This window comes from Tachypleus tridentatus, chromosome 1 (assembly GCF_004210375.1).
Source record: "Tachypleus tridentatus isolate NWPU-2018 chromosome 1, ASM421037v1, whole genome shotgun sequence".
In the NCBI taxonomy this organism is placed as follows: Eukaryota; Metazoa; Arthropoda; class Merostomata; order Xiphosura; family Limulidae; genus Tachypleus; species Tachypleus tridentatus.
In genome coordinates, this window is record NC_134825.1 from 45,489,919 (window position 1) to 45,502,153 (window position 12,235).

The 12,235-nt window shown below is 33.5% G+C and overlaps 1 protein-coding gene across 1 annotated transcript in view; it reads right to left on the reverse strand.

The window, feature by feature from the left end:
* LOC143247358 (excitatory amino acid transporter-like) overlaps window positions 1-11,902 on the reverse strand; it is a 63,332-nt gene extending 51,430 nt beyond the window's left edge. The window contains exon 1 of the mRNA XM_076495320.1: window positions 11,731-11,902. The gene's annotated coding sequence lies outside the window, so the exon portion shown is untranslated. The remainder of the gene's footprint in view (window positions 1-11,730) is intronic.
* Window positions 11,903-12,235: the final 333 nt, after the last annotated feature.

Genomic DNA, 12,235 nt, shown 5'->3' on the forward strand with positions numbered 1-12,235 from the left:
ATAGGAAGTAAAATCGATGTTAATTACGTTTGCAGTTTTCTAAAGCAATATTGTTACCTCTTGGGTGCTCACTGGATTAAAGATTATACATGGTAAAAAGGTTGTGTTGCTGAGCGTAAATCCACACAGTGCGCTACACAAACCTGATTGAAAACTTTGAAAGATATGAATACTTTTTTTTCTGAAGATGTTGGTAAGAATTTTTACGATAATTCACGAATTTGTTTGTGTTGTATCCTACAAGATATTTCCTGTTTGTGTTGTATCCTACAAGATATTTCCTGTTTGTGTTGTATCCTACAAGATATTTCCTGTTTGTGTTGTATTCTACAAGATATTTCCTTCAATTTTCAGAAACTTTTTAATATTTGAGATGCAATGGAAAAGTAAAATTGTCAAGTTAGTGGATACATTGTGCAGTCGAGAAATAAGTTAGCAGTATTGAATAGAATACTAACCAAAAACAACTTCTAACGTCAAAATAAACTTACAAGCTAAAGGATTACGTTAAAATATAGGGTTTCACTTAGCTATAAGCTTCCCATTTTTTAAAGACCTCTTCGTCCTGTGAAATTATGACACTAACTGGAAAAAAGCGTTAAAAAATAAAAATCGATCAGGTGAGAAAACCATTAGATCAGACTCATAACATTGGTCAGGCATGCTTCAACATTAGTCTAATGACTTATTATGTAATTTTTGCTGTGCATACTGCCATAAAAAGAAGTTTTAGCAAGAAATAAACGAAAGTGTTTCGTTTTGTAGTTCATGAGAAGCGTTTGTGTTTTAGTGTTATGCTTCTGAAAAAGCTGTAAAGAGAAACGTTGAATCCAAGTAAAGAACAATAATAGATTTGGTGTGATAAAGTTATTTATCATTTAATTTACTAACTTTTATAACAACTTAATACTAGAAATAAACGACCTTATAACTCCATACTATTGTTTTCCTTTAATTGTACAAACACGTTTCGCTTTACAGCCTCTTGAAACACTAAAACACAATCGGTAAATTACAGTACAAAGTTCCAAATGGTTTAAATAATAAGTTCTAATTGAATCTATAGAGTGCATTTCTACAGCATATTAAGTAGCAAAATATTGTTGATTGTTGAATGAAATGTATTAATGAAATAATTAACTGTTACCTATAATAATCTAAGTTAGAAGATTGAAGTAACAAAAAGGTAGGATGAAAAAAAATCAAATAATTAAAATTATAGACGTCAGATATAAGCAGGTTAACGGCAAATGTGTTTTATCACATTTCTCTTAATATGTCCATTGTAGATCAAAATCAAAGGGATGTGAAAACATAATTTCAGACTGATCTTTTGTGTTCTACAAGTCGGTACTATATAAGCTTTTTATTCAATATCATCACTTGTCAGTTGAGCTAAACAATGAAAGACAAAAGGTTCCATGAACCATTATTATGTAAACAGTACTAAAGTACAGCCCATCAAAAACGACGGAACAAATGCTACCACCTGCTACCCCATACTATACTCTAACTTAACATTTCGTAGCTAACTGTAATTAATAAATTTTGCAAAATCAAGCTCGACTAACAAAGAAGCAAAAAAAGTGCAGTCGAAGCAGCCAAACATTGTTATGTTCCTTCGTAACGCTATCAGAATTAAGATAATTCATATAATAAATTCGTGGCGTATTTAAAGAACATTTATTGGTAAAATTCAATTAGGTTAACAATTTCTAATGTAAGGAAAAGCCAATGCCTTTCGGTGACAGTACGTTCAACAATGTTTTTTTATGTATTGCTGTTTATCAACAAAAGTACAACCTAATATTGTTTTACTCTATGTAATAAATGTACGTCTTTGCTTTAGCATTATTATACCAACACTTACTACACTTATAATGTTTCACGGCATCCCCTTCACGTTTTCCTTGCACCTCCAACATTAACACAGTAATGAGCAGATAGTAACCGAACTATTATATCTAAATAAATGTATTTTGACTTTTATGATTATTCTTGTTTCGAGAAATTAAGAGTGACGCGACGTGACACATAGTGGCTCTTATATAAGTTAGATAATACTTTAAAGGTTATGGCTTCGAGACGCAATCTGCAGATTAAGAGGAAGGAGAAGAAAAATTAATCTGCAGTTATCTTGTCTTTTAAAAAGTTATATGTTTATTGATTTATTTTCAATATTTCACCGGCGTTTAAACCTTAACTTTACACCTAATTATCACTTAAGTCTTATCAAGCTGCAATGTGTACAAACATTTAAAACAATTTTAAAATGTAATAAATGAAACGATACTTAGGTCCCAGTGTCAATTACGTCATTATCCTCTAAAATTAGATTTTAAAGGGCGTCCTATTTGCCAGTATGATTAAGGAGTACTATGTGCAACTATTTCTCTATTCATTCTATTTCCTGGAACTATGATTCTGATTTGTATCTAAAGGCCTTCTTTTGATTTTCTTCTAGTGTCGGTTTACTCTCGATCAATAACTGTAACAATTTTCCAACCTATATCTTTAGTACATAACATTCTGTGTTTCATGGTGGATGATGGGGATTCGTTGTCGACCTAATCTTGCATTCATCTTTGCTCCTGAACACTAATATTTAACGATTTTCTTTTGTTTTCCTGACATATTCTTCACCACATTTAAAATTAAGTGCATGTAGAGCATTTCTCTGCTCACAGATAAATGCTGTAATTTTTTTTGCTAAAATTTGTTCAAGTATTCTGCCTCTTTTGAAGGTAGTCTAAATTTCGTGTTTGCTATAAATTTCTGGATTCTTAATGGAAATATTGGTACGTTATGCTGAAATAGTTATGGATAGTTTTCTACTTTTGTTTTTGTAGATAACTGGTCCTGTTGTCTGCTCTGATAGGCGGTGATTTGTTTCCTTTTGGTTTAAATTCATAGAGTTAGCTAATTGAACTAGGTGTCGAGGAACTTGTGGTCGCAGGTTTCATTTATACTTTGTGTTAAACACAGTTAAGTAAACCATATTTGACTGATAGTAGCTGGAAGGAGGTATAACTGAACTACTGATAGCTGTACGTTGCTTTTATGCATATTTTGGTGAGAAGATTTTAGTTATTTCTGATGACTAGAGGGGCATAGGAAGTACTTTTCCTAGGTCTCTGTTAGAAAAGTACTGTTCATGAAATTATTTTGTTTTGGATTTCGCGCAAAGCTACATGAGGGCTATATGTGCTAGCCATATCTAATTTAGCAGAGTAGGACTATAGGGGAACCAACTATTAATCATCACCCGCCGTCAACTCTTGAGCTACTATTGTACAAACCCTCGCCCTTTCAGCCATTGGGGCGTTACAATGTTTCGGTCAATATCACTATTCGTTAGTAAAAGGGTAGCCCAAGAGTTGGCGGGGGATGGTGAGGAATAACTTCCTTCCCTATAGTCTTACACTGCTAAATTAAGGAACAACATAGTTTGAGTTAAATATGTTACTAACCGGTGATTTATCACTGGAACTCTGTCTTTGAACCTGTGTATAAGACAAAGGGTAAAATCATGCATTGTTTTAAGAGTAAAAAGTACTTTCGTTAAATAGGGTAATATTTTTATTACTGTATTTAATTTTGATGTCGTGAACTGTAAACCATTATTATTTAAGTAACAATTCCATCAGAAAATTCTAAAACAATAATTACAATCATTATCAAATAGAGTTAATTATCAGTTACAAGCAAACTACAAAAAGAATTTATAGTTGCTCTGTCCAAGGTTATTAGTTAGGTACCATTGTTTCTAGTAGCTTTTACGGTCCTTAACCCAAGAATACCTACATAATGACTAACTCAACATTTAGCAGAAGTTTTACATGTGGAGCTTCGTGTACTATGCCTATCACATCTGGCCTCTGTAGTTATAACTATTTCAAAAATTTATTATTACGAATTAGATATTAGCTGAAGTACCCATTCCCTGGGAAGAGTATATGTAAATTCATGATCAGTGATAGGTTATCTTAGGACATTAAAGTTGCCTCTCATACATGTAATTGTAAAAAACGCCCATAAAAACTGTAAAACACAAAATATGAAACTGCGTATTTTCATTTATCTCCGCATAACCGAACAAACCTTCATATTTGGTGAAGATCTATCAAGGGGGAGGAGTTACGGTGAAAACTCAATAACGCCAATATAAGCCGTAAAACAAAAAACTAGACAATTTGTTTGTGTCTCCCAATAAACCAAATGAAACTCCATACCGAATTTGGTGAAGATCCATCCACAGAAGATGAGGTAGTGGTACAAAAACGCTCATAAGAACCGTAAAACGCAAAATGAAAAACTGAACATGTATATCTATGTCTTTACATGGATCAAATGAGCCTCCTTGACAAATGTAGTGGAAATCCATCAAAAGGAGCGAAGCGGTGGCGGAAACGCTCATAAAAATCGGAAACCACAAAATGCTAAACTTAAAAATCGTGTACACTCTCGCACGGACATAATGAACCTCAAACCAATCTTGGTGAAAAACCATCCACACCCTGCGAAGTAGTTATGTGGATATATAATAAACAGTACTGTTATATTTATACAGCTGATTGATACTATAACTAAAATACATATTGAATTATTTAACTTAATAGTGTAGATTAATATAACTTACGTCTTATTTAGTGTGTAACAATTTCCAAATAAATGTCCGCTTCATTTAAACTGAAGTTTAATATACATAAAATATACAGAATCAGTACAATGGGCTATCTCTGGTGTGCCCATAACTGCTATTGAAACCCAAGTTTTCGTGCTGTAAGCCTTAGGATATATCGCTAAGCTACTGTGAGCAAGGAGCATAAGTTAAGAGTTGAGTTGTTTTAAATTAAGCACAAAGCTACAAAATGAGCTATCTGTGCTCTGCCCACCACGGGTATCAAGACACGGTTTTTAGCGTTGTAAGTCCACAGACATACCGCTGAGCCACTGGGGGACCATAAGTTAAAAACAAGCTCTCTTGAATAAAATCTGTTCGAAGTTTCAAAGCTGCCCGGCGAGAGTTGCCGGTTTGAATCCCCGTCACATCAAATATGCTCGCCCTTTCAGCCGTTGGGGCGTTATAATGCGACGGTCAATCCCACTACGCGTTGGTAAAAGAGTAGCCCAAGAATTGGCGGTGGGTGGTGATGACTAGCTGTCTTCCCTCTAGTCTTACACTGCTAAGTTAGGGATGGCTAGCGCAGATAGCCCTCGTGCTTTGCGCGAAATTCAAACAAAAGTTCCGATAAAATAATTTTTTTCGTGAACATTTTCGATATATATATATATATAAGGTTATCAAGAATCTTATTCAGGTCCTAAACATTCAATAAAGTTATAGTTACTAAACTTATTCATACACTTGATTTTAACCATCTATACAAAAATAATTAATCTTAATTTTTTAAATACGTATTTTAAAGAATTTTCGAAGGTACGACAAATAACTTAAATAAAAAATAAATAAAGTAGATTCTTTTTAGTTTTGCACTTTACCAGCAACGTGTTATTTCCTTAAAAAGTATCAGATTTTGGGGGTGTTTCCAAGAGAACAATGTTATGCACGTTATAATGCAGTGCGAGACGTGGTTAAAAGGACCATATATTTAGGACCTATATATTTGGTTTATGACGAATTATCGACCATTTGGCGTGCAATGCCGCCGTAAATAGGCTTATGATTGGAGGACAGCCTCTTCTTATGTCTTTTCCGAAGGAATATTCATATAATTGATTCGAACTTTTCTTAAAATGTGTAGTTTAAGAGTAACCACACCGTCTATCACATAAGGGACTTTGTTTAACTCTTTTCTAATACAATCGTTTTGTATGTAAGAAAAAAAAAACTACAAAATGATCTAACTGTGTTGTGCATAGCACGGGTATCGAAATCTAATTTTTAATGTTATAAGTCTTCGGGCTCACTGCTTAGTCACCGGGGGAGAGATAATAGCAATGATTTACCATAATAGTATTGCTGTTCAAGTAGCTGATATTATCCACCAAAATACTTTTGAAGAAGGACAAGTACAACAATGTGCACATTATTTAATTATTCATGTTCTATTTAACAATTGACTGGAAATTAAACTCGTAGAGTTAATAAGAAAACGTCTTATAACGGTTTATTAATACTCTTTGTTCTGTAGGGTATTGTCTTATCATATACATAGATTTCATAGGAGGGATTTTATTTTCCAATTTATAAAATATTCCAATGGTTGTGAAAAAATTCTGTTTGTTCCAATACATATTAATTTTTGTGGGATTTATGCATTTATATGTTTGGATAGAATGTGTAGTGATTGTGGGACATATTGTATTTGGAACACGTATTGCATTGATGTTTTTACATTCACACGTTTGACTGGTAAATCTCTAGCAAAAAACACTCGTTCGAAATATTTTTCACATGTCGAGAACTAGGAGTTTCACAGTGAGAAAGTTATTGTTATTGTAGGGATATAATTTTTTGTTCACGTTACAAGCTCATTAAATCTTCAGTTTGTATTTGTATCATGATTAGGTTAAAATGAATATAGTTAAGAACACACATATATACAGGTTTGGAATGTAAAACATACCACGTGTTTATTTCCCTTTAATGTTAAAAATATAAATATTTTTTGTTCACAAAACCGATACTTTTACGCACTACACGATTGTTACAAATGTAGTATAAATAACGTGTAGATATGTATTCTCAAGACGACTGGTATGAGTATTAGAACTTTAATTAAAATGAAGTATAGAACAAGTTTCGATCTTCTTTGGTTATCTTTGTTGTTCCATACTGCATTTTAAAGTTATAATACCCATACAGCCACCTGGAGAATACATTATTACTTCAAGTGGGTTTCTGGTCACTACGAATAACTTGCAGATAAACGAGCTTTGAAATTCCGTCGCCTTACTCTTAAACTAGTCCCATATTTTCAAAGGCCATTCTCCGTTTGATATTTCTGAATTCTTCCATGAAAAGTGTCAGTTGAGAATTCTTTAGAGCTATAGCATTAAGCTTTAGGAACAGCTGGGGGCAAGGCATGCCATATTGTTACTTTATGGAATAACCAAGCTTTGTTGGTGACAAACACACTCCGCAGGAGTTGACATAAATATATTGATCAATCCTCTAATTCATAACTAGTTCTGTTTCGCACTATTTCTAGTAAAGAGCTCTCAGCAACTAAAAAGCAGTACTGCAGTACTGTCTTATGTTTTGTGCACACGTAGATTCAGTTTTGTTTGTTTCCTGTATATGTATTAATTAAATAAATTTCACTTTTGTATCACTACACACTTGTGTCCATCCGCTTTCTACAACTCAGTTAGATTGGTTATTCACATCAGTTGTAATACTTATTCTACAGAACCACTGATAAAACCGGTTACCACACTATCAGGAAGTAATCGGTATCTGAAAATACCACAAATATTTAAGAATTCTCTGATAGTCAAGTCTCTCTCAGGAAAACTCACGGAAACAATATCTATAAATAATCTTATCTCACAGTCCTAGCACAGCGCCAGATGAATTTTGACCAACACTACACTTTAGTCGTGTGCATAGTGTAATAATTATACAGGGAAAAGTTTTACCACTCAACCATCTTTTGCAATACTGAATTTATTTTTCTTGACAACTGTCTTGTTGGTGATGTGTTTAGTTTTGGTGTGTTTTTTTTTGTTGTTGTTGTTTTGGTGGAGAGAGGAAGTTTTGTCTTAACAACGGCACACCTACAATAGCTTTTGAGTACTACTGCCATAGACATTTTCCGTTAAAAACTATACCGTTCAAACTTTCCTAAGACGTTGCACAATTTATAATTTTCTTATTTAATGTACGTGTTGCTGACATGATAGTGAAATTATGTTATTTTATTTGTATTTGTTTTAATAGATATTATAATTTTGAATATTGTTACTAGAAGCAGTTTTAGTTTTTGCTTTCTGTATTTTAAATATTATTTCTTATACTATTTTCTAACGCTATAGACACTGAAAGGTATAAAAGATAGCTGAGTATTCAATAAGATTCTAATTTCTGTTATAACACGTTAAGTGACAGCTTATTCTGCCTACGCACATGATCTATTAACTTGTCGAGAACGGACCACACAGTGTTAGTTCGCATTTAGCTGTGTTTCTTATTATTTGTCTCAGTATAAGATTTTTATTGTTGATACATAAAACTTCACAATACTTCCACTTAAGAAAGTGAACTATAAGATTTTAGTAATATTTTCAAAATGAACAGCTTCTTATACAACGCTTATGATTGGTTAAATGACTAGGTCAGAGACTTAATATGGTAAATTCCTCTGCTCTGTGTCGAACCGAAAATTTATCAGACGTCAATTCCGCCATCAACAGCAGTTTAACATTTATTTTCTATAAAACGACAAAATACACAGTTTAAGACTTTAGTAACCTGGCGGCAAACTTTTAATCACAATGTGGTCAGAAGGCAAACAACAGCTAAGCAAGAAGAAACGAAGTCATAACCACAGTCAGATTGACTAAAAAAGCTCAAGATGTCAGTGGTCCCCCAATGGTTACGCTTCTTTTTTCTTTATGTTTTAATAACTCTTAGGTTACTGACAAAACTGGAAACTTTAACAGTTTAAAAGAATTATATTTTCAATAAGAACTGCTTAGATAAAATCTCAGTATCAAAAAGACAGCTTGTGGACAAAGGATCCACAAAATGAAGTTGTTTATGGACTCATTGTGGTTTTAGTTCACCTCTAGTCATACCTATTTAAAAATCGATAAATATGATCTAGGTTTGACTTCATTAAGTTCAGTAATTCAAACTCTGATTATGCAGTTACTACTGATTATGTGTTTACACGTAAAAAATTACCGTATTAAAACGGGGCCCTCTCTATATACAGTTGTTGTGGAATGTCTTTCAGTCTTTCTTTATCTCGGCTAGCACATGGAGCTGAACTTTAAATGAACTGCTAAATTAATCAGCTCATCCTGAGAATTGGAAAAACTAAGCTCTTCTCTTCTATTAGGTTCCATTCACCAACGAAAAAAATTGGCAAAGTAAAAGAAATCTCTCATTGATTTCTATGAACATACATTTTTCTTTCCAGCAATTATTATTCGGTCTTCTTTCCTGAAAATGATCTTTTTGTGTTTTGTTTGGGAGGAGGAACTAATTTTTGTACTCTATTTCAGAATACGTATCCTGGTTTCTTTTTTGAAAACACACGTGTTTTTTACTCTATTTTTAGGAATGTGTGTATTTTTTGCTGATTGTTCTTCATTCTATGTTTTTTAACATGTGAAATCATGAAACAAACAAAAAATGAAATTGTTAGTTAACAAAATACCATTTGTTTGACTCTTTCTTGACTTGCCTTAACGTTAACCACCATGTATTCAAACACACGTAGACATATTTCTGACTTCCACTCTGTCCAAATACAAAATCAACGAAACACTGGTTAAAGACTATTTACCATACGAGTTTCTTTATATGCAAAAAGGGCTCGTTTGGGTTGAGAAAATATTTTACATAGAAGAGCGAACAATGTTTCGACCTTCTTCGGTCATCGTCAGGTTCACGAAGAAGGTCGAAACGTTGTTCGCTCTTCTATGTAAAATATTTTCTCAACCCAAACGAGCCATTTTTGCACATAAATTTTTCAACAAGTGGGTTTCTCGACATCATACGAGTTTCTGTCACATACTGGCTAATTCTTTGAAACCAGCAAACGTTAACAATTAAATAAATTAAAACAATTACTTAAAGTTAATTTTTACAGGTGCTTCTGTTATAGAATAAATTGTGCAAACTCATTTATTTTACTTTTGCTTATTTCTCAACAATTTTGCAAAATTTATGAGCATTCATACACTATTTACTTTTTTTTAAAATCTAAAAGTCCCCTAGTGCAAGAAAGGTATGTCTACGTATGTACAACGTTAAAATCCGGGGGTCGATTTCCTCCAGTAGACACAGCAGATATCCTAATGTAGCTCTGTTCTAAAAAACACACACACACAAACCATGATTTTTTTTATATGTGAAGCTTCCTCATATGCGCATGCGTACACATACAGGAAGTAACTAAAGTTAATAATTGATATTGTCGGATATTTTTTCCAAAATAATTTTGAATATAATTATTAATTTTTTTACAGCTCTGAAGAATATTTGGGCTGTTAACTTAGAAAATGGATTTGGACTCCTCAAATCTTTTGAAGGTGAACAAATTTCGTGAAATATCATTGGAAGTTACTCTTGAATTTGCATAACAGCAAAAGTATCCCGCTCATGAATTATTCCACACATTCTAATGATTCTAGGTTTTAGTTTTTTGGAGTATTTATTTATGAAATTGTATATCTCTACTCATTTTCTTAAATAGAGTTAACTTAACCCATTTCTAAGCTAGTTTTTAGCTTTGCCGAAGTTTCGTGCGAAGCTACTCGAGAGTTCTTTGTTCTAGTCATCCTTATTTTTCATGTGACAGGCCAGAGGGAAGGCAATAAGTGAATATCACCCACCGCTAACTCTTAAGATACCCTTTATTAACGAGTACTGGGATTAACAGTCACAAATGCTATTTCCACACCTAAAATGACGAGCATGTTCGGCGATGGGTTACAATCCCGCAACCTGCAGATCGCGAGTCAACCGCCCTAGCCCTAAGGGCAAACTAGGCCAATCCATAGAGCTAGCTTATTTTTATCATAAAGCTACTGATATTTTTTTTTTCTTGTTTTTCTCAGATCTTCACGCAAAATTGCACATTGCTATCTGCTCATAACCGTCTAAATTTTCATCTGATAAACAAAAAGAAAAACAAATGGTCCACATCATCCGATACCAATCACTGGGCTTCTCTCGTCAAATCAAATAGTAGATTTTGATCGTTACAGGACACTTTTCAGACTTACGTAATTTCTGTTTGAGATTTTTGTTAAAGTGGGGGTAGCTAAGTTTCATGACAGTTCATACTGCCACTATTTTGAACAACTCATATTTTCGCATTTCTAAGACTGACTTCTTAAGGTCATGTTTACGTGGACTGGATACCAGAGAGAAAGTTTGAAGAAGAAATAGTTCCATGTTTCCAAGGGATAAATGTAGTTTTTAATGTCGAAACGTAGATCAAAATTATCAAACTATAATAATTACAGCATGAAAGACAAGCTTAAAGTCTCGTATGAAGGATATTATGAAGTAATCAAACTATTCGCTGGACTAAAACACTACCGAACACATTTTCAAAATGGTAGACATAATTGCCTTTAAACACCAGGCAGTAAAACAGATAATGAAAACGGTAATTTGTTTGTTTGTTTTGGAATTTTGCACAAAGCTACTCGCGGGTTATCTGTGCTAGCCGTCCCTAATTTAGCAGTGTAAGACTAGAGGGAAGGCAGCTAGTTATCACCACCCACCGCCAACTCTTGGGCTACTCTTTTACCAACGAATAGTGGGATTGACTGTCACATTATAACGCCCCCACGGCTGGGAGGGCGAGCATGTTTGGCGTGACGCGGGCGCGAACCCGCGACCCTCGATTTACGAGTCGCACGCCTTACGCGCTTGGCCATGCAAGGCCAAAAAAAAAAAAAAACGGTAATCAAGTAAATAAATAATCCAATCTACTCTATGATAAAACATAATGTTCAGACATTTCTTTACAGGTAACTACCTTTGTAAAGGAGATGTCATTGAACTTTGTACTATTCATTTACCTCACTTCCTTTGACTTTGAATTTTCGGACGAAGACTAAAATACTGAAATATTAGGGCACTCATCGTATGTATAATGATACTGAACAACACAATATATGAAATACAGGTTTGTTCATGTATGTCACAAACATCACAAACTCTCTCACTACAGCATTACAGCAAATCAAATCGTCAGCCAGTTTCCTAGTTAACTACTATCAAACCGAAACAACTCAGTATTCATACCAGGTACGCTGTCATGATTGTTACCATGGGAACGTAGAGATATCTCTATATACTTTGAAGTATTTTACTTTGTATTATAATTGGAGTGAAAACACGTTGTATCGCACATGGTCTAAGTAACTAATATATGTATATAAGATGTAACTATTATTTTAAAGGTAAGTCTATAGATACAGGTCATTAAGTTTCATCCAGCTAGAAATATGTATTTTTAGTTTACACTACGTATTTTTTATCCATTGTTTATCATGATGAATTATGAAACTTCTTTTATTACTC